This window comes from Trachypithecus francoisi, unplaced genomic scaffold (genome assembly GCF_009764315.1).
Source record: "Trachypithecus francoisi isolate TF-2019V2 unplaced genomic scaffold, Tfra_2.0 Lachesis_group10, whole genome shotgun sequence".
Taxonomy (NCBI): domain Eukaryota; kingdom Metazoa; phylum Chordata; class Mammalia; order Primates; family Cercopithecidae; genus Trachypithecus; species Trachypithecus francoisi.
This window is the reverse complement of record NW_022681455.1, coordinates 12,142,032-12,169,938: the sequence shown is the minus strand read 5'-3', so window position 1 is coordinate 12,169,938 and position 27,907 is coordinate 12,142,032. Positions and strand designations below refer to the sequence as shown.

Sequence of the window (27,907 nt, the reverse complement as noted above, 5' to 3'; positions counted from 1 at the left end):
AACCACTTGGATGAGAAGCTGGCAGAGCTGAAACACCATGGACATAAAAATAATCTACCCTTAGCCGGGCGAGGTGGTGGGCGCCTGTAGTCCCAGCTACTCGGGAGGCTGAGGCAGGAGAATGGCGTAAACCCGGGAGGCAGAGCTTGCAGTGAGCTGAGGTCCGGCCACAGCACTCCAGCCTGGGTGAGAGAGCGAGACTCCGTCTCAAAAAAAAAAAAAAAAAAAAAAAAATCTACCCATATCAGGCCCCATTCAGGACCTATTCAACCAGAGTCTTGGCCAGGGTAGGTATGCCTGTTTTGCTCTATTTCACAAACATTTTAAGAGAAATTTTTATTTTTAGATAGAGTTATGTTATTTAAAATTAAACAATGTCTTATACTTCAAAGAAAAATGCAAAAATTCAACCCAGAAATACTGTATGTGATTTAAACAACAACAACAAAAAAATTAACCTTGCACTTAAAAGAAAGTGACATTGAAGTTATTAAGATAAAGGAACTGCTAAACTTAAGGTCCATATTTCTTTATAAGAGAAACTATTTCCTAAAAATCTACTGAGTGTTAAGAATTGGAAAAAGAGGTATGTTACATGGAACTTTTGAACTACATGTTTTGATTTTAGATATAGACAGATTCCTCTCTCATTTGTCAAAGTATATAACACTTACATTCTACCTGTATCATTGTTTACACTTAGTTCTCTATTTATTCTTAACACTTGACTGGTGCTATCACCTTCAACACTTTGCATACTCCTTTGCTTTCTGGCAATTTGGTTTATACTTCAGAAAACTTTTCTTCTATGATATCTTCATATATGTTTTCTGGTCAACTTTTTTTGGAATAAGGTTCTTTTCTTTAGGGACATCAATTACGTTTTTTCTGGATCACCCTAACGATAATTTAAATTGCCTTCCTCTCTTTGGGTTTTTACCTTTTGTTTTTTCTACAATTTTCTAAAGCTTTTTTCTTATGTTGATAACTGAATTGTCACACCATTAAGTTCTTTACTGTTTCGTATTTATTCATTAGTTTTCGACTGACAGTATTTTGTTCTCATTTTATTCCCTTAGTTCCATATTTCCCATTTCATCTCATTTTATTGTCTCATACTAAGTTTGAGCTCTTGCTTAAACACATTTATGATCTTTAGATCTGCACTTAAAAACACTTCTGTTTCTGGAGTAATATTTCCTTTAAGGCAGAATTCGACCTGTCTGGCACATTCTCAAGGCTCTTCTACTGCCTGAGATTATGGGGAATGGTGATCTCACTCAGCACTCAGCTGAGAACATACTCCCGACAGTCTTTTTTGAGTTGTGTTCATTCTTCTGGATTTTGTTGGATCTTCTTTCTTTAACAGGTTCACTGTCCTTGTTCAAGGGATAAAGCCCACTTTACCACTGGTGCTTGGAGAGGGGGGGAGGAGGTAGTGAGATGACCCTGGATCTTGGATCAGTCTAAATTCAAGGACTTTTTTTGTGATTGTAAGGAGGGGAGAGGCTATGAGAGGGGATGAGAGAGATGTAAACAGAGGAAAGACAGCAGGTGTATGTGAGAAGAATACTGCGCTATCATTTTAGAGGTGGAAGTGAAAGCAAGGTGCCTGCCGTCCCACAGATTTTCACTCTCCACCCCTTGATTCTCAAGATCTGGGGTTGAATGGCTCAGAGTGGGCAGCTAAGCCATCAGGCTAGGAATTATAGACAAATATCTTCCCTTGAGAACCAAGGCCCTGGAGTAGAAGGCAGCAGACCCTTGGGTTTTCAGAGAATGAAACACCTGGAATAGTTTTTTAAACTTACCCTCATCTTGATTAATTTTAAATCTATCTATTAAAGAGTGACTGGAGTTATTTTCTCTTGTCCTCTTATCTATAGAAAAGAGCACAATCATCAAACCTTGTGGCTAGATCTACAACTTAGTTAAGAGGATGCACAGACCATAGTGCTTCAAAGCAGAAATAAAACTGGTATGAGAGGAGGAGACAGCTGTTCACCATCAGCACTTGTGCTTTTCCATCATTTGAAAGGCAATTTGTTGTTAAGGTGAACTAAATATAAAATACATTCGAGGAAACAAAGAGAAACACCCAGCAGTGGAAGGCAGCCCAAGGATTCACATGGAGCCTACGTAATGTGATCACTCCCCACCAACCCCACCAACCAGTGCCCTTGCCGACCCTCTGCCTCAGGGGAAGGACACTGCTTTCTATTCACCATCCTGATTCCAGAAATGCTGTCATTTTGTATGTTGGTTTGCTTTTACCAAGTTTGGACATACTTGGTGCACACCAGCATTGAAACACAACCCTCTCTCCTTACACAGGGAGGACTTACAGTCAGATTGGGAAGGGAGGAGAAAGATTCAAAATACGAGTCAGCCAGCCACCGAAAACTGTATTCTCCACTTGTCAGTGTGCGACCGGTAGTGACTGAAAATCAGGCAGAAACTCTGAGATATCAACACATCAAAAATCCAAACACGACTTCATTTAACAGATACAAAGTACACTCGGGAGAGGGACCAAAATCAGCAGCACTGTCCCTGTCAGACCACTGACCTGGGCTTCGAAAGAAAAGCCAGCGCTCTCCATCAGTTAGGTAGTCAAGAACAGCTTAGAAAGACCACAAGGACCACTTCATTTAAAAAAAGTTGAATAGTTGGGGAAGTATGAGTTACGATTCCTGGGTTCTGTGGGAAGTCACTGACACTTTATTTTCCAAGGCACAAATCTATTTATTAGGGCTTCTATGTTTCTTTGAAGAGCACCAAGGAGTTTGAAATATCACTGTCAGCTGTTTTTCAGGATTACTTCTAGAGAGTAACAGATTAAAAGCAAACAGATTAAAAGGCTCAAGAGTGCATCTTAGTTGCCAATAAGGTGTGACAAAGAATATTCTTATGGTAAGTAGTAGCGATGATAAACCACAATTCAGAGTGTGTTTAAAATCCTGTCTTGATTGAAGGTGAACCTCCAAATAAATCTCTTTTCAGATTTACTCAGAGACATGCCAGTGTGAAAAACTTCAGATCCCTTTTGGGCCTTAGGAACACAAGTAGTACCTGTTTTCTAACAATTGAGATCATGCTCGGTCAGAAGGTCAAGAGGTCAGACAGGCAGACCATTCAGAAGGCTTTTTTCAGTAGTTTGTGCAAGAGTTAAAATGTTACCCTGAACTCAGGCAGTGACAGTGGGCCTCTTAACTGATTCAAAAGAAGAAAGCCTGAGAAAGGTTTGCCAAAGATTCTGCTGAGGTTTCTCATCTGAGCACTGAGCTAGCTTGGAAGAGAAAAAAATCCATTCACTTTCCATTCCACTGAATCTCAAACTCAACATACATGCACAGAATTGTAAACTGTAGCTGGAAATTCAGGACAAGATATTTTCAATAGGAAAATGGTTCGGCTAATTATGGCACAGCCACTTAACATAACATTATATATCCATTTAAAATAATTACAAAGATTACACAGCAATATGAAAATTATGATACATTAAGTATACGTGCACATTCTTTTTCCCACTAGAGAGAGGTCTGGGCTAGAGGCACAGATCTGGGAATATGCAGTGAGAGCTGTTTTTCTAAAAGGACATAAATGAGAAGCCAAAGAGAATATGCTGTGGAGACAGGAGGTCTGACATGAGAAGGATGGGTAATCCCTACACTTAGGGGTGAGCTAGAAACAAAAAGAAACAAGGGAAAATCAGAAAGATGGGACAAAACATGTGACAGCAAAACGGCCAGGAAGTGGGGGTTTAGAAACTTTTAAAAAGGAAGATGTGGCCAATAGTATTGAATATCACATTCAGATACACAGATGAAAATTAATAAGAGGTCCTTGGGCTTGGTGGTCACTGGGATTAGGAAGACATCCTTCTCTCTGAAAGCAGTGTCAGCGAGGGTCTGGAGGTAAAATCCCTATCATACACCAGTAAGGAGTGAGGGAGGGCATGAGGACGCACAGGGCCTGCAAATAAAGGCGCTCTTCTGGGGATGTGGCTGTAAAGGAAAAGAGAAAGACAAGACGCCAGAGTCAGGGGAAAGGAGGGTAAGGGAAGGTTTCTTTAGGATATGGGAGGGTTGAGTGTGATTATAAACAGGTAGTGAAAGTTGGCAGAGAGAACCAGACTAAAGATACAAGACAAAATTTAATTAAATAAAACAAATGTAAGAATTAATGAACACATTAAACAAATAATGTGTGATAAACAGGTATACTCAAGAAGCTACCACATAGATGTGGGAAGAATTGATGAAGACGGAGGTGAGGAAATGCCTAGCAGAAGTTTCGTGGCAGCAGCACATCTGACTAGAGCCTACAGTGACAGGCAGAGAGGGACAAGTACTTTCCAGTTAGGGAACGGCATGAACACGGTGAGCAGGAGAATGCATAAGACTCACCTAAGAGCAGGAAGCCAACCTGATGGTTCACCTATTAGTAGAGTGGGAGATAGGATGGAAAAGGTATTCTAGAACCTGGTTACTCTGGGCCTTGAACACAAAGCAGAAGAGACTGGAATTCACTTAGCAAGCAAAAGGAAGCTACATTCAGATCATCACCAAGTTCTTCCCATTCCTCATGGAATGTAATTCAAGCATCATAACATGGCCAAGAGACTGCAGGCTCACCTGACTCGCAACTCTCCAACCTCCCTCTACACCATGTCCCCTGACTCACTCTGCTTCAGCCTGCGGTAAACTTTCTCCTCCTCGAACTGGCCCATCTCATTGCTACCCCTGGGATTTGTACTTGCCATCTCCTCAGCATGAAAAGCCCTCCCTACACCCAACTCTTAAGATGACAGGGTCATTTTCAACCTTCAACTCACCGCACCAATGTTACCTCCGGGCTGTTCCTCCACTCTACCTAAAGTCGGTGTCCCTGTCCTGCCCACCCTGCCCTTCTTCAATTCTTTCCTCTTTACAGTCATAATCTAGAATGCCCTGTTTGCCTGCTTACATGTGTTCTTCTGCCTTTAAATTAGGATGGGCTGAGAGAATCCACACTCACTTACAGGCTCTCTAACATGGGCCCGCACCAGGTGCTCACAGGAGGGGCAGCACATGAGGCCAGAGAAGTGCCCCGAGCGTGCAGGCAGAGCGAACAGGCATGAAGCCAACCCTCCCTGAGCGCTTCCACCCTCTGAAGAAAGCCCCTGGGCTTTAAGCTGATAGGGAAAGGGCAGCAGATGTCACCAAGGGGACAGACAGAAACACCCTGCAGCTGGGGGAAGAACAGAGGAGGCCACCCTCTACCCCAGGGGAGGCAGGAAATTGTCCTGAGACCAAAATCCCACACCAATAAAATTTCAGTCCCTTACCATAGGAGAGGGGCTAGAAACACAGGGACCGCCAAGACTGAGACTGGACCACAAGATGAAGCGACCCTCCTCTCCCCATCCAGAAGCCTAGCCCTGCTGGGAAGCAGCAGCAGCCCACTGCTGGGGGGGGCGGTGAGGAGGTGGGCAGGGACTCCCCCAGCTCACGGCACAGGAGGCTGCAAGTTGAGCAGGGGCACTAGCCCTGAGAAAAGCCCCCAGCGTCCCAGTTCCAGCCATAAGCACAAGGAACCGGCAGGCCATGGTCGGAAGGATTAAAAGCTGAAGTGCTACACTGAACATCCAAGCCCGGCTCAATCCTGGATGGGTAGCCTCAGCTGCCCTTCTGATGACCTGACAGAACACTGCCCATTGCCAGCCACCAGAAGCTACCCACTTCAGTAGTGAGAAAGAAAAGACACTTTTTCTCCGAGGAATGCAAGTCCTCTTTAATCAGCAGGCCCAGAGGAGGACTGAGATGTTGTAGTGTGCGACAGCAGCCCTGTCTTACTCTCCCCCTTGAGCTAAATAATTACCTTCTGAAGCCACCTGGTATGTGGGCTCTACACTAACCAAAGCCAAGTGCCATAAAATGCCACACGCCAGACACCCTAACTGATACCCTATAGTTCAAAACTGCACAGCCAATCACTAACCAATGTTCTCTGTAAACGAATGACAATTCCCGTCAAACAACTTTCTATCAGTCCACCCCTTTTCTCCTCATCCCCTTTTGCCTTATAAAATCTGCTTGTAACAATGGCCAGATAGAGCACTCTCCAAGGCAACTTCAAAGTGTGTCCCGGGCAGCTGCTTCAACCTTGGCTCAAATAAACTCACTATATTAATTTTGCCTCAATTTCTTTCTTTAGGTCAATAGTTCCTACTATTAATAACAAAAATTAAATAAAAGTTAATACACACATACACACACACACACACAAACACACACGAGGCACATGCTTTCACTGTCAAAGCAATCACCTCAGCCAGACTCTGAGATGACCTAGGTGTTGGAGGTCTCAGACAGAGACTTTAAAATGACTGTGTTTAATAGGCTAAAGGATCCAGACGAAAAGGTGGATAGCATGCATTCACAAAAGGGAATTTAGGCAGAGAGAGGGTCAAATAAAATGCTAGAAATAAAAATCAGTGCAAGAGAGATAAAGAAAGCCTGTGACAGACTTATTAGGAGACTTGAGAAAACTAAGCAATCTGTAGGAAACTTACAGATAGCACAATACGAATTATCCAATCAGAAACACAAAGAGGAGAAAAGCAGAGGAAAGAAAAAAAGAGGTAAGAAAAGGAAAGTGAGCGGAAGGAAGCAGAGGGAAGGGAGAAAGGTAAGGGAAAAAAAGAAAGAGAAAAAGAATTAATGAAAAAGGACAAATGCATTTGGGAGCCACAGGACAGTATCAAATAGTGTGACATATAATTGGCACTGCAGAAGGAAAAGGAAGAATAAACATGGTAGTAGAAATACATGAAAAAAATAAAGGTTAAGAATTTTCCCCAAATAATGAAAACAACAAACCACACATCCAAAGAGCCTAAATTACTCATCTAGGATGATTAAGAATACGGATACGAAAGAATAAGCATAAAGAAATAAAAAAATACTGAGAAAAAGAAGAAAAGGGAGAAAAAGAATTTAGACATTATGTTCAAACTGCTGAAAACCAAAGATAAAGAGAAAATCCTGAAAACAGCCAGAGGGTAGAAAAACATTACATACAGAGAATAAAAGATAAAAATTAAAGCAGACTTCTCAACGGAAACCATGGAGTGATATTTTTACACTACTGAAAGAAAAAAAAAACTGTCCAACCCAGAATTTCATATTGAGAAATAATTTAGCTTTCAAAAATGAAGGCCATAGAAAGTTTTTGTTTTTTTTTTTCAGAAAAACAAAAGCCGAGAGAATTAATTGTCTTCAGACCCATACTGAAATGTTAAAACTTAAATGTGGATCTATACATATAAATGAAGAGCTCTGAAAATGATAATAATAAAATTTTAAGAAGAACTTTAAGAATTTTATCACTTCAAAATTTCACCAGTTTAAAAGATGATACAGTGTAAAGTTGAATTATCCAAGATGGCAGCACAGCAGGTGAAATAATGGCCCTGTAAAATGGCCACACTCCAACCTCTGGAACCTGTACATGTTTCTGTATGTGGCAAAGATTGGGATGCTGCAAATGTGATAAGGTTATGTATTTTGAGATGGGGAGATTATCCTCGGTTATTCCAGGATTCTTTCAAATTTAATTACACAATCCCGTAACAATGGAGACTCTCTTCTGGCTGAAGTCAGAGGTATTGAACAACCGAAGAGGCAGGAGAGAGACAGGAAATGAGGCCTGACCTGCCACTGCTGGCTTTCAACATGGAGAAAGAGAGCTCCTATCCAGAGAACATGGTGGCCTCTAAAAGCTGGGAATGTCTTCAGCTGACAGCTCACAAGAACATGATGACTACAGCTACAGGACTAAATTCTGCCAGTAACCTGAATAAGCAGGAAAACAGACTTTCCCCTGGAGCCTCCAGAAGACAGACCTGCTGACATCGTCATACAGCCAGGTAAGACCTGTGTCAGGCTTCTGACCTACAGAACCACAAGACAGTAAGTACTGTGTCAACTGCTAAGTTTGTAGCAATTTGTTACGCAGCAACAGAAAATGAATACAGGTATACCTTGCTTTGTTGAGCTTCACAGATACTGTGCTTTTTACATTGAGGGTTTGTGGCAACTCTGCATGGAGCAAGTCTATCTTGGCACCATTTCTCTAAACACATGCACTCACTTCTTGTATCTGACACATTTTTTGTCATTCTTGCAATATTTCAAACTTTTGCATTATTATTATATCTGCCATGGTGATCTTTGATCAGTGATCTTTGTTTTTACTGTTGTAATTGTTCTGGGGCTGCATTAATTGTGCCCATGTAACACAGTGAACTTAATAAACTTGTTGTGTGTATGTTCTCACTGCTCCATCAACTGGCCATTCCCCCCAGTCTCTCTGCCTCTCCTTGGACCTGCCTATTACCCAAGACACAACAATGTTAAAATGATGCTTACAAGTTAATAAGCCTACAAGGGCCTCTAAGTGTTCAAGTGAAAGGAAGAGTTGCATGTCTCTAGCTTTAAGCCAAAACCTAGAAATGATTAAGCTTACTGAAGAAGGCATGTTGAAAGCTGAGAGAGGCTGAAGGATAGGATGCTTGTGCCAGTAAGCCAAGTTGTGAATGCAAAGGAAAAGTTATTGAAGAAAATTAAAAGTGCTACTCCAGTGAACACCTTAATGATAAGAAAGCACAACAGTCTTACTGCTGATATGAAGAAAATTTTAGTGGTTTGGACAGAAGATGAAACCAGCCACAACATCCCTTAAGCCAAAGCCTAATCCAGAGAAAGGCCCTAACTCTCTTCAATGCTATGAAGGCTGAAACAAGTGAGGAAGCTGCAGAAGAAAGGCTGACAGCTAGCAGAGGTTGGCTCAAGAGAGGTAAGGAAAGAAGCCATCTCCATGACATAAAAGGGTAAGGTGAAGCAGCAGGTGTTAATGTAGAAGCTGCAGCAAGTTATCTAGAAGATTTCTCAGAGATAACGGAGGAAGGTGGCTACAGAAAACAACAGATTTTGTATGTAGATAAACCAGCTTTCTATTGGAAGAAGATGCCATCCAGGGCTTTCATAGCTAGAGAGGAGAAGTCAATGCCTGGCTTCAAAGTTTCAAAGGACAGAATGACTCTCTTCTTAAGGGTTAATACAGCTGGTGGCTTTAAGTTGAAGCAAATGCTCATCAACTATTCCGAAAATCCTTAAGACCCTTAAGAATCATGCAAAATCTACTCTGTGCTATAAAGATGGAACAATAAAGCCTGGATGACAGCACATCTGTTTATAGTATGGTTTACTGAATATTTTAAGTCCAACATTGAGAGTCACTACTCAGAAAAAAAAGATTTATTTTAAAATATAACTGCTCAATGACAATAAACGTTGTCATCCAAGAGCTCTGATGGAGATGTACAAGAAGACGAATGTTGTTTTCATGCCTGGTAACACAACAATGTCCATTTTTCAGCCCATGGATCAAGGAGTAATTTTTACTTTCAAGTCTTACTATTTAAGAAATTCATTTCATAAGGTGATAGTTGTCACAGACAGTTATTCCTCTGATGGAGCTGGGCAAAGGAAATTGAAAGCCTTCTTGAAAGGATTCACCATTCTAAATGCCATTAAAGCATTCATGATTGAAGAGAGGAGGTCAAAATAGCAACATTAACAGGAGTTTGGCAGTAGCAGATTCCAGTCCTCAAGGATGACTCTGAGGGATTCAAGACTTCAATGGAGGAAGTCTCCACAGATGTGGTAGAAACAGTAAGACAACCATTACTGAAGTGGAGCTTGAAGATGTGACTTAATTGCTGCAATCTCAGGATAAGGCTTGAATGGATAAGGAGATGCTTCTACCGATGAGCAAAGAAAGCGGTTTCTTGAGATGAAATCTATTTCTGGTGAAGATGCTGTAAATGCTGCTGAAATGACAACAAAGGATTTAGAGTACTACATAAACTCAACTGATAAAGCCGTGGCAGAGTCTGAGAGGGCTGACTCCAATTTTGAAAGAAGTTTCACTCTGGGTGAAATGCTATCAAACACCACCGTATGCTACAGAGAAATCTTTCATGAAAGTAAAAGTCAGTGTGGCAAACTTCATTGCTTTATTTTAAGAAATGGTAACAGCCACCCAACCTTTAGCCCACCACTACCCTTAAGTCAGCAGCAATCTGCATCGAGGCAAGACCTCTACCAGCAAAAAGATTATGACTGGATAAAGACTCAGATGATCATTCACATTTTGGGCAATATTTTTTAAATTAAGGTATTCACGTTGTTTTATTAGTCATAATGCTATGAAAGCCAATGCTCATCTGCACACTTACAAAGACTACAGTATAGTGTAAACATAACTTTGGTATGTACTGGGAAATAAAAAAAAAACCATATATCCTGCTTTATTGCAGTATTTGCTTTACTGCAGTGGTCTAGAACTAAATCCATGGCATCTCCAAGGAATACATGTTCAAGGAGCCACTAGGTACAGTGCCTATTGGCTATTTAAATTTTAAAACAAAGTATGCAGTTCAAAAAAGTTAAGAGGACATAGAAAGTATGTTCCCTGAACACAATAAAATTAAACTAGAAACAAATAGCAGAAAGATACCTGAAAAACCTCCAAATATTTAGAAAGTTATCAATACAAGTCTGAACAGCCCAGGGGTCGAACAGAAAGTCACAAGAGAAATTAGAAAAATCAAAATAAAACTAGCAAACTAAGAAAACATGATAAAGAATCTCTCTCATGCCAATGATATGCAATAATCGAAACTAGATCCTAGAAAAATCTCCTCCTGCGGTCTGGGATAATAAGAGGATTCCTGCAATAGCCACTTATTTTTAATTACTTCTGTAGACTGTTGAGCTAACACAATGAAAGAATAAAAATAAATGAAATATAAATGATGGTAAGAAAGAAAATAGCATTATTTCCTGATAATAAAATGGTCTCCTAGAGAACCCGTAAGAAATCACCGAAAATCTATTATACCCAACAAAAGAGTTCAGTACAGGAACACACAAATATCAGTCCTTCTCCTTATGCCATAAATGATTAGTTAGAAAATACAATGGAAAATATTCTTTTATTAATATTAAAATATGAAAATGCCATGAAATAATTTTGCACAGAAAATTTTGAAGTTCTTAGTATGAGTTTTTGTTTAAAAGTGACTTACATAATAAAGAAACACACCATCCCCCTGGAAAAAAAATCATATTTTGAATATGCCAATTTGCAAATGTCCAAGTTTTATAAAATTTCAAACAATAAAAAATTTTACTCTTTTAAGAAATGTAACATGTTCCCATCTTCATTTGAGAAAATAATCATTCTAATTGAACAATAAAATTCCGAAAGAAAATAATGTAAAGACAACTTCATGGAAAAGACATTAAATGATTAAGACAGTATTTTCTCAAAATCAGATCAATGGTTAAACCAAAAACCCATAAAAAGGCCCTATCATATATACACATATGTATATGTACTTAGTCAATGCAAAAGGTGTCATATTTCAAAATTTTTGGGAAAACAGATTCAAGTCTCATACACTGGATGATAAAGTAGAAGCAGATCTTAAGCAAACACCATGTACCAAAATAAGTTCAATAATTCAATGTAAGAAATAAAATCACAAAAAGAATAAGAAAACTAGGGATAAATATTTAGCTCACCTTGGGCTGGTATTACACTTTCTAATCAAAAAAGCAAGCAAAGCAATTTGAATACATAAAAACTAAGGAGTATGTTTGAGTGTGTGTGTGTGTGTGTGTGTGTGTGAGATTTTCATTGTAAAAAGCAAGTGAGAAACTGAGAAAGTATCTGCAACATGTAAGGCAAGGGTTAATATGATAATGTACAAACAACTTTTATAAGGGACTTATAGTAATTTAGAATCAAGTAATTAAGTAATTCAGATGATCCTCCTCTCAGTACAACAGATTACCTAGACAAAATATAAACATGATCAGCTTGAAGGCAGTTAAGCAACAAAAAGATAAAGAAAAGTTACTGAGCCAAGTTCCAGGAGAGGAAAAGTCCAAACAAGGGAGATCAGCATTTGGGGGTCCTTTTGATTAGGGAGGGTTTGTCTATTCAAAAGAGCAGCTAAAAGGCTGGGCAGTTCCAACAACCTAAAGGAGCTAAAGGTACAAATGACAGAATCCAGGGCATGCCACGCATGGAGTCCACATTAAAACCTGCCTGTTCTCAGCTGAGAACCTAAAGGACTTCATTCTAGGAATAAGGGAGAATTGCGTAAAGATCAAGCTTCACGTAAACTGCAACTCACTTTCAATGGCCCAAAAAATCTCATACTCCAAAACTCAATTAAGATGAATCTTAGATTGTTAGTTCTCCTAGAAGCCTGGCAGAAGAAAACTGAAATCTTTGAAGGAAGATACTGTTAACTTAGGCTTAAAACATTTCTATAATTTTTAAAATAAAATGTCCATCATCTATTCAAAGATAACCAGGCATCTGAGAAAATAATTGAACAAGAAAGAACCAACATTATGAACAGATTTCCAGGGGTCCAATATATTGGAATGAATACGCAAACACTTTAAAATAAATGTGCTTAGTTAAGGACAAGAATACTGAAAATTTCAGAAAACTGGAAGTGTAAAGAGACATAGCAGATTTGAAAAGCCAAATATAAATTATAGAATTGAAAAAAATACCATAATGGAACTACGATAGATTGAAGTTGAGATCAGAACAACTGAAAAAGACAGTTGCCGGGTGCAGTGGCTCACAGAGGTTGCCACTCCCAGCTACTCAGGAGGTTGAGGCAGGAAGATTGTTTGAGGCCAGAAGTTCAAGACCAGGCTGAACAATATAGCAAGGCTTTGTCTCTAAAAAAATAAAGAAAACAAACAAACAAAAATACCCAGAAATATAATCTGGGTGCAGTGGTGCATGCCTGTAGTTCCAGTTACCTGGGAGGCTGAGGCAAGAGGACTGGCTTGAGCTCAGGTGTTTGAGGCTATAGTGAGCTATTATCAGCCTGAATGAGCAAGACCCTGTCTCGGGGGGTGGGGGGCGGGGAAGGAAAGAAAAGAAGAGAGAAAGAGAGAGAGAGAGAATAAGTCAGATGAAAACAACACAGAATAAAGTATTAGGAGACCAAAGGATACAACATCCAGAAAGTAACAAAACAAAGAAGGTGGAAAGATAAACAACGGGACAGAGGCAATAGGTAAGGAGATAAAGTCTAAAAATTGTTAAAAATGAATGAAATACATGAATCTACAGATTCAAGAGCACTCTAAACCATAAGCAAGATAAATATAGAGAAATCATACCTGCACACATCACTTTAAAACTGTAAAAGTCAAAGACAAGGCCCAAAATCTTAAAAATAATTTTTAAAATTACTGGTAATTTTTAAAAGCCAAATTACCTTCAAAGAAGCAATAGACTGACACCTCTACACCAACAATGTACTCAAGAAAATAAAATGCCATGCTGGACTTCTATGCTTCCAAACCCAGCAAGAATATTTTCCAAGAATGAAAGTGAAATAGACCTTTTCTAGTAAATGACACTTGAAAGAATTTGTCACAACAAACTTGCACAAATGGAAAACTAAAAGAAACTCTTTAAAATTATGAGAATATTGTATTCTATTTTAATTTATTTAGACAACTTGAATAACACATAAAATTTAACTTAAATTATAAATAAAATTGGCCCAAGAAAGCAAAAACTTGAACAGGTCTCTGAGGAAGAAAGTAAGAATACACTATTGAGGACCTACACAATACTTTCTCCTTCCCTCAAAAACACTCAAAACTTTCAAGTAACATACATTAAATGTTCCAGAATATTAAATATAACAACAGCTGCCTAATACAGTTAAGTCCAGACGGATTAAAAAAAAATAGTAAGTTTCCATGTGTGACACAGTCATTCATGCAGCTGTCTAAACTAGAAACTATCCTGGACTTTCGCAGCGAGTTACCACTTCCGCTCACTTTTTCTCCAAAACATCATTGTTCACGTATGTCCTCTGGTGAACTCTGAAGACAGGGAAGCCAGGGTCTAGGTTCTGGCTCTGCCGCTTTAGCTATGTGACCTTGGGTAAGTTCTATTATTGAGCCTTCATTATCTGCAAAACACAGATACTGGCACCTCATGGGGTTGTGAGAATTATTTGAGATAATGCATGCAGACAGATTGGCATTGTGCCCAGAACTTCCATTTTAGTTCATCATTATTGCTTCTGTTGATATGATTATTATTATCATTATTACATCATCAACACCATCGCTGGGTGCAACTGCAATACTAGGACAAAATGGCTACACCACTATTTCAGCATGTATATTTCTATCATACTAAAGCGCCGGGATTAACACTGGTATTTTAGCTTCAGTGAAACCAAACGTTTAATACCTTCTCATAAAAAAAACTCATAAACATATATTTTATTTGATGTTTTACAATAACTTTCTTTAAAAAGCTATTATTCTAATTATTAAAGTACAAAATATTTAAAGTATACTGAACACTATTAAAATAAAATGAACATGAAAAACCAAAATAATCATTTTATAAGTATATCCTTAAGAACTGACAACATAAAAACACTGAGTCACAAGTATATTTCTATACTAAAAGTTTCAGCTCTTAACATGCTCTGACTCTACCTTAAGAAAATGAGACCAAATGTATTTCTCTATCTTTAAATAATCTGCTTCTTGCTTGATACTTACAAAGATGCTTTTTACTTTGAGGTTTTTTTGGAGGAATTGTAGTTGTATGTCAAGCTTTATTTTTGTTTCAAAGAAAACATTTCCAGAGGCAGTTCTCTTTGCTAGTTTCCTCATGAGGAGGGATTCAAATGCAGAATTACCTGTTATCAGTATGACAGCAATGTTCCTAGTCTACTTGTCTGGAAAGCTTTGGTGTCATTTGTACAACAGAAGTTCTGCTTTGCTGACTGACATTTCTTCTCCTCTTAGGGACAATGTGGGACTGGAAAAATTTTTTCACATCAGTACACTTTTCTGTTATTGATTTCTAATTTCATTCCATGGCAGTTGGAGCAAACTATATTATTTCAATCCTATTTGATTTAATGATCAACTGTTTTATGGCCTAGGTGATGGTCTATCCTGAAGAATATTCCATGTATCTGAAGAATAATGTGTATTCTGTTGTTCTCGGGTGGAGTATTTAGGTCTACTTGGCTTACAGTGTTGGCAGTCAAGTCTTCTATTTCCTTGCTGACGTTCTGTCTAGAAGATTCCATCCATTATTAAAAGTGGGGTAATGAAGTCTCCAACTGTTATCGTTGAATTGTCTGTTTCTCCTTTCATTTTTATGAGTTTTTGCTTCATGTATTTTGAGGCTCTGTTGTCAGGTGGATACGTTTGTAACTGTTATATCTTCCTGATGGATTGACATTTTCATCATTAGAGAATGTCTCTTTACCTCTAGTAACATTTTTTTTAAAGTCCCTTTTGATATTAACATAGCCACTCCAGCTTTCTTATGCTTGTTATTTGCATGATATATCTTTTCCTATCCTTTCACTTCCAATATATTTGTGTCTTGGATCTAAAGTGAGTGCCAGTGCAGACAGTGTATAGTCAGATCTCGTTTCTTTAATCTGGTCTGACAATCTCTGCCTTTGATTCGACTGTTTAATCCATTCACATTATTGATATTATTGACATAGCTGAATTTATGCCTGCAATTTCACTTTTTGTTTCTGTATGTCTTGTGTCTTTTTTTTTTGTTGTTCCTCTACTTCTCCTTTAATGTCTTCTTTTACATTAAGTGAACATTTTCACATGTAATATTTAATTTCTTTAATGATTTTTAACTTATAGAGATTTTTGATTATTTCCTTGTAGTAGCTCTAGGACTTACTTCACATCTTCAGAGTCTCTTTAGATTTATATTAACTTAATTCCAGTGAGATGTGGCAACATTATGCCTGTACAGCTCTGTTTTCCTTTTTCCTCCTTTTGTGTTATTACTGTTATATACATATTATACTTATAAATGTTACAGTTCAAAAATACACTGTTATCATTACTTAACATACATATGTCTTTTAAACAAGCCACTAAGAGAAGAAAACCAAGTATATAGAGTATTTGTTGTATTAACCTTCTTATTTGTCTTTTTTTTTTGTTGTTCCTCTACTTCTCCTTTAATGTCTTCTTTTACATTAAGTGAACATTTTCACATGTAATATTTAATTTCTTTAATGATTTTTTAACTTATAGAGATTTTTGATTATTTCCTTTGTAGTAGCTCTAGGACTTACTTCACATCTTCAGAGTCTCTTTAGATTTATATTAACTTAATTCCAGTGAGATGTGGCAACATTATGCCTGTACAGCTCTGTTTTCCTTTTTCCTCCTTTTGTGTTATTACTGTTATATACATATTATACTTATAAATGTTACAGTTCAAAAATACACTGTTATCATTACTTAACATACATATGTCTTTTAAACAAGCCACTAAGAGAAGAAAACCAAGTATATAGAGTATTTGTTGTATTAACCTTCTTATTTGTCTTTTCTTTTTTTTTTTTTTTTTTTTTTTTGAGGCGGAGTCTCGCTCTGTCGCCCAGGCTGGAGTGCAGTGGCCGGATCTCAGCTCACTGCAAGCTCCGCCTCCCGGGTTTAAGCCATTCTCCTGCCTCAGCCTCCCAAGTAGCTGGGACTACAGGCGCCCGCCACCTCGCCGGCTAGTTTTTTGTATTTTTTTTTTTTTTAGTAGAGACGGGGTTTCACCGTGTTAGCCAGGATGGTCTCGATCTGCTGACCTCATGATCCGCCCGTCTCGGCCTCCCAAAGTGCTGGGATTACAGGCTTGAGCCACCGCGCCCGGCCTTGTTTGTCTTTTCAATAAGCACTTTGCCTGACTCCTGACAAGCACTTCACAGAAAGTGGTAAGAACAATTTTGTAACTCAGCACAGGTCCTCTTTGGCTATGACATAGCTGGGTTAGCACAAAAGGTAATAGAAAAGTGACAACTGATGTGAAGTGTCATGAAATAAATATTTTCTATTTTTATAACTTGCTCTAATGTTGTATAGCATAGTTTGTACAAAAGTAGTAGAAAGCTGAAAGACAAACCTGAATGTTGCTAACAAGATAACTGACGCTGATGAGAAAACCAAATACATACTATCTCTCATCCAGAAGTGTTTTGGATTTCTGATTTTTTTTCAGATTTTGGAATATTTGCATTATACTTGCAGGTTGAGCATCGCTACTCTGAAAATCTGAAATCCGAAATGCTCCAATGAGCATTTCTTTTGAACATCATACTAGTGCTCAAAAAGTTTCAAATCTTGAAGCATTTTAGATTTCAGATTTTCAGATTAGGGATACTCACCCTGTATTCTGATGTTATTTTTACAGGTTTAAGAAAATCACTTAGTAGAAGGTTGATTCAGCCTTCAACTAAAACACTAGGTTTACGGAATAGTAGTCACATTTCTCTCCCCTGAGTCTTTCGGATTTATATCCTCTTGCTCCACTTTCACGAGAAAGATTCCAAAGACTTCAGTGATTTTCCTAAGAAAGTTCTAGGATCTTTAAACTTAGGATTAGTGTCCAGTCAGTGTTACGTCTGTCTTTTTTTTTTTTTTTTTTTTTTTTTTTTGAGACGGAGTCTTGCTCTGCCACCCAGGCTGGAGTGCAGTGGCCGGATCTCAGCTCACTGCAAGCTCCGCCTCCCGGGTTTACGCCATTCTCCTGCCTCAGCCTCCCGAGTCGCTGGGACTACAGGCGCCCGCCTCGTCGCCCGGCTAGTTTTTTGTATTTTTAAGTAGAGACAGGGTTTCACCGTATTAGCCAGGATGGTCTCGATCTCCTGACCTCGTGATCCGCCCGCCTCGGCCTCCCAAAGTGCTGGGATTACAGGCTTGAGCCACCGCGCCCGGCCACGTCTGTCTCTTACGACAGTACACAGTAGTTGAATCCGCAAGAATATAGTGTGATAATGATTTCTCCAAGCAATGTGTGCTGTGGACCACTCCACTACTAAATAAATATTCAGGAATTTTGCAAGCCGCAACCATTTGGTAGGTTGAAATCATCTGCGGTGGGGAGTATTTTTACCACTTTAAAAAATGCCATAAACTGTTAACTCTCTCCCTAGCCAATCCCTCTAAGCCTGTCCCAGCTAGTTCACTAGCACTCTAACTGACCCTACATCAGCAAGAAAAGGTTAAATCCCGGGCAATACTGTCCATTACCAGAACAGGGAAATGTGAACTCCCCTTGATTAACATTTCTACCACCAGGACGTTTGAGTTGTAGGTTGTAGTGTTCACACCAGAAACCTGGAATCCTCAGTTCTTCACACTATCACAACCTCCCACCAGGTTTACAAAGATGTTATGATATTACAAAATAAATAACTGAGAGTAGTCTTAGTCTTCCTGATTCAATGAAGTCATAAGAAAGGATTCATTAGGAGCTCTTTAAGAAGGAAGCTTTTATTTTTGTGACACTGACATACACAAACTGTTTGTATACATCACTGCATTAGATAATTTAATATGACGAAAGAAACACTTTACTTCAGAAAAGCAATCTAGATTATATATCTAACCACGCTTAAGAAATCAAAGAAAGCAATAATAACACACTGTTTACAAATCCTGGCTGTTAAGTAAGTAAAGGAATCCATCCTTTCTGACACCTCTACCATCCATCATCATTGATGCAATAAATGTTTGTCAAATGTCTACTGCATGCACTAAGAACTGCAGTAAGCGCTGCACTATGACTGTGGTCAAAACTGTACAGAGGAAAACGTGAGGAGACCCCAGGCAGAGGTGAGAGGGTGAGGGTGCGGAGTAGTGAGTTGCATCTATGTTACCACGTTTTTTCTTCACATATGAGGGTCAGGTCATGCTAAACAGTGACTAAATAGCTAACTACAGGATGTGGGGTGGGCCTGCTGAAATAAACACACTCCTCCAGACCAAAAACTCAGTGACATTTCCCTCCGGCTCCTGCTCCTTCACAGTGGGCTGGACTCCCAAAGCGTCCCTCGGGCTCCCGTAGTCCACCTCCCACTGCAGATCAGGCCATGCATAAATGTTACTACATACATTTGTTTTCATTGTGATGCTTTTAAGTCCTCTTCTTGCCCGTCCCCACTCATCCACAGAATCTTATTTGCTACTTCCAATTCCTTTCTTAAATAAAATAATTTTACACCCCATTGCTTGGTGGTCAGGGAAAAATTCTAAGCTACATCCTTCAAAGTCTGATAAATTTCCTGCGTGTAGCATAGCTCCACAAAATATCCTTTGCATAGTGAAGCAATAAAAGAACCCCATACTTTTCGTTAAATGATACTTTGTTATTCTCATGCTTTGTTTTTTCATTTTTTAAAATTCATTTTCTAGACTTCCTCCTAGTTCTTTATCTGCCTTCAATTTATCTGCCTTCTCTCACTTTTATTTTTTACTATTTCTGCCCTCAAATTATATTCTTCAGGTTTACGCAACATGTCTGCTCTCTTCTCTGAGGAAACATGAGAAAAAGAACAAATCTCTATGTAGGCAAAATATATACAAGCTTACCTCTTTCTTTCTTTTTGGTTTTATATAGAGAATACAGTAGCAAACCTGGGGAAAAGCCTAAATAGATGAACAGCAACACATATTATCCTTATAAGTCACCCCTTGGCATTATTTATATAGAAAATACTGAGATATACGGCATGAAGTCAATTACCTAAGAAGCAAAGTGAAACAAACAAAATCTGGGTTTTTCTCCCCATACCACTCTTCCATGAATCCGCAAATGAGCCTCTAGGATAATTTCAATCCTTTGTTTTTCACAGTCCTCAGGGATGCCGTCAAAGCAGCTCAAATCCATATGCCATTACCTTAATTACTTTATCTTTCTTGTCAAAAAATGTACCAGTGGAGATAAATATGTATTTAATATAATGTAAGACAAATTTTAAAAAACACTTTAATCCCTCTAAAATCAGGATGCATCTTCTAATCAATTATAAGAGCACTGTGTCATAACTTAATTGGCAGTGACTTTTCTCCTTGCTAAAGGATGCATAAAATCATTGTGCATCTTGCAATCAATAGCATTTTGAAGTCAATGAAATATGCTATTAAGTATGCACAAGAATGTGAGTCTTTCTATGAATCATCCTATAAAATTAAAATCAGGTTAGCTATTTAAGTCTCTAATAAATGGCTCAATAGACCGTGATGAGTAACACTGTTAGGAAATATTGAGAATTTTTGCTTTCATATTTCAAAGGGAAAAATGTTGGAACTTAAACACAGTAAGGACAGGATATTTGAAGACATTTATTTTACATTAATGTACTACAAAATGCTTTGTTTATGTCATTATGCAAATCATCTTTCATAAAGCTGGCAGTCTATCTGAAAGGCAATGATCTCTTGGGATTTGGGATTTTTAAATTTCTCAAAATATTGACATGGTTAACACATGATACCTTTAACTTATATAAATGACACAAATAATTAAAACAATACTAATTTCCCTGTAAGTCAAGCTCACAGCATTCACTATTACACTAAGAGAATACTTCATAAGACATGAATATTTAAATTTGAAATTTTAATAGTAAAAAAAGGAGATGACTTTCTTTTCTAAAAAATAAAAAAAAAATCTGTTGCTGTTTTCCCAAGGGAGATTTGTTAGGCACTGCTGCCAGACTACCTTACGAATTTTTGCTCTACCAATTCGGGATTTATGATGATTTGGCAAAGAGCTGTATTAAAGCTTGCGGGCTCCTTTAAGGTTTAGACGTTTTCTTCCCTATCTATTTCTCAGGGCAAAAAAAAAAAAAAAAGGCTGGTGCATCACAACAATTCACTTAAATAAATCAATGAGAAGTACAAGGAAAAAACATGATAATTTTTAGGGCATTTAACATTAAGAGACTAGGATCTACAAATATTGTTATTTAAAATAAACCTCTATTAAACATGTTCATGAAAATATATTATTTCCTAATAATTAAGAAACCCAAGGACCACAACTGGATAAAAAATAAACTAGTTAATATCAATATAATATTAAAATAATAAAACTGCATTCCTTTAAAAATACTCTATCATTCAGACATCTCACAAAAATACTACACTAGCCTTTCCTCTAGCCGTATCTACATGAGCTTTCATTTTGTAAACTGTCAATACCCTTTTAAGGTAAGCCTATCAAGTTTTGTTTTATTGTACAAATGTTCTCCCAGTTTTAAAACATTTTCATCTTATCTTTTATGGTGCTGACATTCTTCATTTTAATTTAATAAAATCTGTCCAACTTTTCTACTATACTACCTAAATTTCGCTATTACACAGGAAGGACTTTGTCATCCCTAATTACAAGAATATGTTCTTGTATTTTCTTAATTATACTCAGCAGAATGTTTAAGGAAGAGCGTCACTGGCAATAAAGCATGGCCTTATTAACATAAAATATTTATTTGAAATTAGCCTTCGTCTCAAAAAAAGTTGTATGTGGTAATTAAAAAAATTTTTTTAATGAGAGTCACCATTTTTCACCCCTTGGAAACTCATTCACATTATCTTCAAAAAAATTAAAATTTTGTAATAATATCATTATAAAATGAATACAAATATTCATTTTTTAATGTAGAAATGTAGGTAAGAAACTAGTATCTTTATAGAGTTCAGGATCCAGTGGAGTACCACTCTCACTTCTGACTTAGTCTCGTTTTACACAGGAACCTAACTTCCCTCAAGCTTCCCCAGATAAGCGAAGCACATTTCAGGACATAAATCACGCCTATGTTAACAAAAATCCCACGTTCAACTGACTTTTCAGAGCAAATATGAATATCATTCATACTAGAACAGATTTCCTTACTCTATTTCTTAACCCATATAAACTACCTATATATATTTAGGCCCTCTTACTCTTACATAGATGGTGATACAGAAATTATTTAAAACATAAAAATGTTCTGGGGCTGAAGTATATAATGTAAGAGTGATACCACTGCTGCTGAAAAGAAATTACTGGTAATGAATAGTGGCCACTGTAGGTTCTTACTGTGAGACAGAAAATAATGTTAAAAAAGTCATAATACAAGCTGACCTAAAGTCTCCACCTTTCTCCATGGCCATTGTCTGAATCCTATTTTATCCTGGATCATAACGTTTCTGTAGGTGACTGCTATCATAATCCCATCATTCACAGGGGTAAGTTAGAACAGAAATAAAACTGTACCAGAAATTCAACTATCACTTTAACACAGATCTTATCTAGTTATACCAGGGAATTGTATCAGAATAGCACAGTCCAGGCCATGGGCTTCATTTTGCGCATGTACTTTCTGGTTGCACTCCCTTGGATTAAGTTATTTAACATTATTCAACTTCAGCTTTTTCATCATGGCAAAATGATTAATTTACTTAAAAAATGCTCAGTTTCTAATATAAAATCTATGAGTACTTTTATACCACATTCTCAGAAAATTTTGATTACACGATATTCAGAAACAGAGAAGAAACAATTTTGGATATCCTAAATGGTTTTATAAAACAACAACACAATGCAATTAAGTGAGAAATGACTAAAAATAAGTAAGATCCCCATCCATGTGGAGGAAAAAAAATCAAACATGATTTGGGGTAGGGAGAGGGTCAGAGAAGAAACCAGCATAGAAAAGAATGAAACTAACAAATATAAAATTGTGTATGATGCATCTAAGCAATACTTACAAGGAAATTAAAAGCTTTAAGTGATGCCAATAGAGCAGAATAAAGGCTTAAAAATGAATGAGCATTCCAAGTTAAGAAATTTGAGTAACAGAACAAACCTAAAAAAAAAGACAGAAAAAGATAAAAAAGAACAAAATTTAATGAAACTAAAAAGGATGAAGCAAGCAAGTATCATGAAAACCAGATGCTGGCAAAATAAAAAGAAAGTAAAACAGAAAACTGGCAACTCTTATCAAGAAAGCAAGGAGAGGCCGGGCGCGGTGGCTCAAGCCTGTAATCCCAGCACTTTGGGAGGCCGAGGCGGGCGGATCACGAGGTCAGGAGATCGAGACCATCCTGGCTAACACGGTGAAACCCCGTCTCTACTAAAAATACAAAAAACTAGCCGGGCGAGGTGGCGGGCGCCTATAGTCCCAGCTACTCCGGAGGCTGAGGCAGGAGAATGGCGTGAACCCGGGAGGCGGAGCTTGCAGTGAGCTGAGATCCGGCCACTGCACTCCAGCCCGGGCGACAGAGCGAGACTCCGCCTCAAAAAAAAAAAAAAAAAAAAAGAAAGCAAGGAGAGGACAAATGAATGACAGAAGCAATAAAAAATAGATGTAACTACACACACGGCAGAAATGAAAGAGAGCAAGAAAATACTATGACTGATTTTTTGCCAATAGATGTGACTGTTTAGATAAGATGGATAAATTATAAGAAAAATACAACTTCCCAAAACTGAAGAGAAAACAGAATGTTTGGATAATCCTTACTGTTAAGTACACTGAATTGGGAGTTAAAAGTCTACCCTGCAGTCCCTCCCAAAAGTCAAAATATGTTGTAAGATTTGCCTACAAAGGTACAATTCCAATATCAAACAAACAGCTCCATGGGAATCAGAAGCATATAGCCCTCGAATCATCCAATCAAACTAGCATAACCTTAAAACAAAATCAGGCAGAGAAAATTATAAAAAATAATAAAAATATAAACCAGTGCCTTGAACATGGATTCAAAATTCCTCAATAAAATATTAACGAATCAGATCTAGCAGTGATTAAGATTAAACATCATGACCAAATTGGTTTAAAGATATGTAAGTCACTTTTAAACATCAGAATGAAAGAATGAAGGACACAGTAAGATCATCTTTATATAGAAATAAAACGTGATAAAAATAAATTTATGATTTTTAAAAATAATTTCAACAAATAAAAAATAGAAGATAACACCTTTAAGCAACTGAAAAATATACAGAATCTCTCCCCACAAAAAAAGATAGCGAATATTTTAATGGTGAAAAATTAGAAGCATTTTCTTTACAATCAGGAACAAGTCTAAGATACCAATTTTATTGGAGCCGACTGAGCAAGATAAAAAAAATAAATAAAAGAAACAATGATTTCAAAAATCAAGAAACACACTTTCATTATTCCCAGTTGATATGACAAGAAAATCGGAAAACACCAGCAATTTTCATAATGAATGAGAGTCCAGCCAAATAGCTGGATATAAAATAAATATGCAAAAATATATTGCATTTTTATTTGCCAGGAGCTAGAAAACAATTTTACAAAAGAAAAAATCATTAAAATGAGGAAAACATTGAATTCTAAGAAATAGAGCAAAAAAAATTAAAGATTCATACGGAGAAAAATGACAAAACACTAAAGAAAACACAAGTATCAGAAATATACAATCTTTTTTGAATAGGAGGCCTGAAAACTCTGAATTCAATCAAATTTGAATTCAGTTTGCCCCAAATTCAATCAAACCCAAACAAAATTCCAACAAGCTTTTTAAAAACCTGACTGTAAAATTCAAATAGATGAGCAAAGAACTATAGGCAAAACAGTTCTGAAGGCAAATAACACAAGGAATCTGCCGTACTGTACACAGTGTATACTGGTTACTGCACACTGTATATCAAGACAATAAAGTGGTAAATAATTAACATACTGTGATATTAAAACATGGGCACACAAATTCACAGAACAGAACAGAGAGCTAAGAAACAAACCCACACAAAAATAAAAAATTAACGTGAAACAGTAAAAAGAAAACATACTAAATGTTTCAGGGACATTTAACAATATTAGCAATGGTTATCCACTTGAGAAAAAAAAGAAGTTTGAATCCTAACTTACACTACATTAAAAAACTAAGTATATTTTTTTAAAAAAACAAACTCCAGATGGGTTTTTAATCTGAAATGTGGAAGTCTTTTAGAAGAAAATATAGAAAAATATATATATACTTAAGACCTTGTGGTAGAGAATAATTTAAGACAAATAAAAATACAAAAAAATGAATCACAAAAGCAAGAAATTAATAGGTTGACAATATCAAAATCAAGAGCTTCTATTCGCTTTAGTGAATAGAAGGCACTTTAAACAAAGTAAAAAATAAATCTGAAAAATAAAGCACATAAAATGAATAAAGATAGTTATTCAAAATATATTAAGAAAAAGACAACTCAGTTTTTACAAAAGGGAAAAATGATACTAGCAAGCATTTCAGTAAGGGGGAATACAAATGAAGACATGTTTGACATTCTTAAATTAAAAAGCAGGAGGCCATTTGCCTGAGGCTGTCTCCTTACCTTGAGTTATGACCTAACAAACTGCAACCTAATTTGGTGTGCAAACAAACAGAAACCTAATTTAGAGTATTTTTTGGTAACAAATCGCTACTTTGCAGGCAGTCAACTGATCAGATCATGCCCAAATACAGCAAACACTTCATCACACCCTACCCAAAGAAGGCAGATGCCTAGTTGCAGCCAATCAGGTGACTTCTCACTTTGCTTCCGTGTTCAGCCTCTACAAGCTTGCTGCTCACACTGCTCAGCAGAGCTCTCTGAACCTCTTCTGGTTCTGAATGATGCCTGATTCATGAATAATTCTTTGTTTAAATAAAATCTGTTAAACTTTTTGTGTCTTAAGTTTTTCTTTTAACATTAGTAATCAGGGAAACAAAAACCAAAGCAGAATAAAAGAGTATTTAACATCTATTCAATTAGAAAAAGAATAAAAGACTAAAAATACCTTGCACTTGATAGTACAAAATCAATTCTTGGACACTGATGGTGGGAATGCAAAAAGATTCCCCAAAAAACTCTGGAAAACAACATAGCATCATTTTGCAGAGCTGAGCATCCACATTCCCAATATATGGTCTAGAAAACTCACACATAGGCACCAGGATATAAAAATATTCATACCTGCATTGTTTATGATAGCAAAAAGGTGGAAATAACTTAAATCTATCAACAGAAGAATGGGCCAACAATTTCATACAGTGCAATATTATTACAGTAATGAAAAGTAACAGCTACGTGCAACAGCATGGGTGAATCTTAGGAACAATGTTAAGTGAAAAAAGCTGCAGAAGACTATGTACAATATCGTTTCATTTAAAAGTTCAAATTCAGGCACAACTAGAAAATATATTGTTTGGGGATACATATTTATATGACATAATTGCTTTTTAAAAGGATTGAAATGATTAACACAAAACTAAGGACAGTAAAACCTCTATAGAAGAGACAATGGGATGAATTGCGGATCAGCATGTGGGTGGATACAATGGTACTGGCAACGTTTCCATTCTTAAATTGGGTGTGAGAATCAAAGACTACCATGTCTTTCTTATGCTTTGTAACTTAATATGCTACATATATTACATATTAATGTATATGTGTCAAACATTATAAGACAAAAACTTAAAACAGAGTATTAAAATTAAAGCTTGAGAAAGCCATAAAAGCTCTCCTAATCGATCTATTTATTTCTTCCCAGTTAATTTTATTCATATTCCATTACCACATCTGTGACAGTCACTATTTCATTTAAATCCCACTCAATAATTTTAAAAATAGTGTCAAGCATAATGCGTGTTATGAATCTGGAGATAGCACTGTAAGGAAAAACACAATGACATTATGGAGACTTGTGTGAATGTTGCATCCTTATATCTACCCCAAATTGATTAAAACAAAAATAAATCAAATTAAAGTCATCTGATTTTCATTCAAAAGAGAAAAAGAATAAAATAAGTACATTAACATAATTCAGTGCATTTCTTTACTCTATTGGTGTGTGATAGGCAAAGTAAGTTTCTTTATTTCCATATTACACTAAACAGATTTAATCCTCCTTAAATTATTAAAATACAGGAGGAAATGTCTTTTTTAATCTATTAATGAGGAAGTTGCTTTTAAGAGTCTACTACTATGCTAGATGCTTCTGAAAATAAATTAGTTACTTGTCCTAATAACTACAAAAAAGAGAGAAAGGGAGAAAGAGCCTCGAATAAGTTAAAGACCACAGAACCTTCAATGGAGACAAAGCATTAGAACTATAACCAGTGTTTAAAAGTAATTTTTTTAAAAAGCCAATGTGGCTAAACTTACAGGGGGAAAAAACCCAAAGTACATCAGAAAAACAATGAAAAAGAGATCTATTATAGATGACCTACCATAATCTAAAACGAATGACTATATTTTAAAGCATATTCTTTGATGAAAGAAATGAATATCCTTTAAAATAAAATAGGTAACAGCAAGAAAAGGTTTGAAAAATCTCAACACCACTGTTACTCAGACTTTTCATGTTGTTAAAGAGAAACTGATATTATTTCTTACTTATATTTGAAAGGGAAAACTATTTTATTTTTAATTTCTGTATAAAAATGAAAGCCAAGTAGTAATTCTATGCGGTGAACTGCACAGAACAATGCTCACTTGGTATTCATCCTAGCTCTTAAATAAGTGTAGCCTGCCAACTGTAGCCCAATCCATTATTCTGAACCTCATTATCCAATTTCTCTTTCTAGAACCTTTGTTTCATTTCCTCCTTCCTATCAGGCATTTAGTTCACTGCTCTGAAAACTCTTGCCAAAGAAGTAACAAGGAAAAGGAAGACAAGCTCACATTTACTTTGCTAATTGAAGGAGCTCTAAACCATGACTAGATGTAAAAAAAAAAAAAAAAAAAAAAAAAAAAAAAAAGACTGGCTATAGACAAAACTTTAAAAGTACAGCCTCTTATACCTCGAGTGCCTTAAATGCCTTATGCGTTAAAGTCAGTCAGCCCTTCAAAGGGACAACGTGGCCATGGAGACATCTCTAGTCTTTCTATCCTTGCTTTTCTGCAAGAATGTCATTAGAGGGTCAGAAATACATGGCCCTTCCAGACTGTCCACGGAAGGAGTGTGGGGTGAGAA

General features: G+C 36.9%; 1 protein-coding gene across 3 annotated transcripts in view; it reads right to left on the bottom strand.

The window, feature by feature from the left end:
- The window catches only part of HIVEP1 (HIVEP zinc finger 1), a 158,434-nt gene that overhangs the window by 48,585 nt on the left and 81,942 nt on the right, over positions 1 to 27,907 (bottom strand). The window lies entirely within an intron of this gene.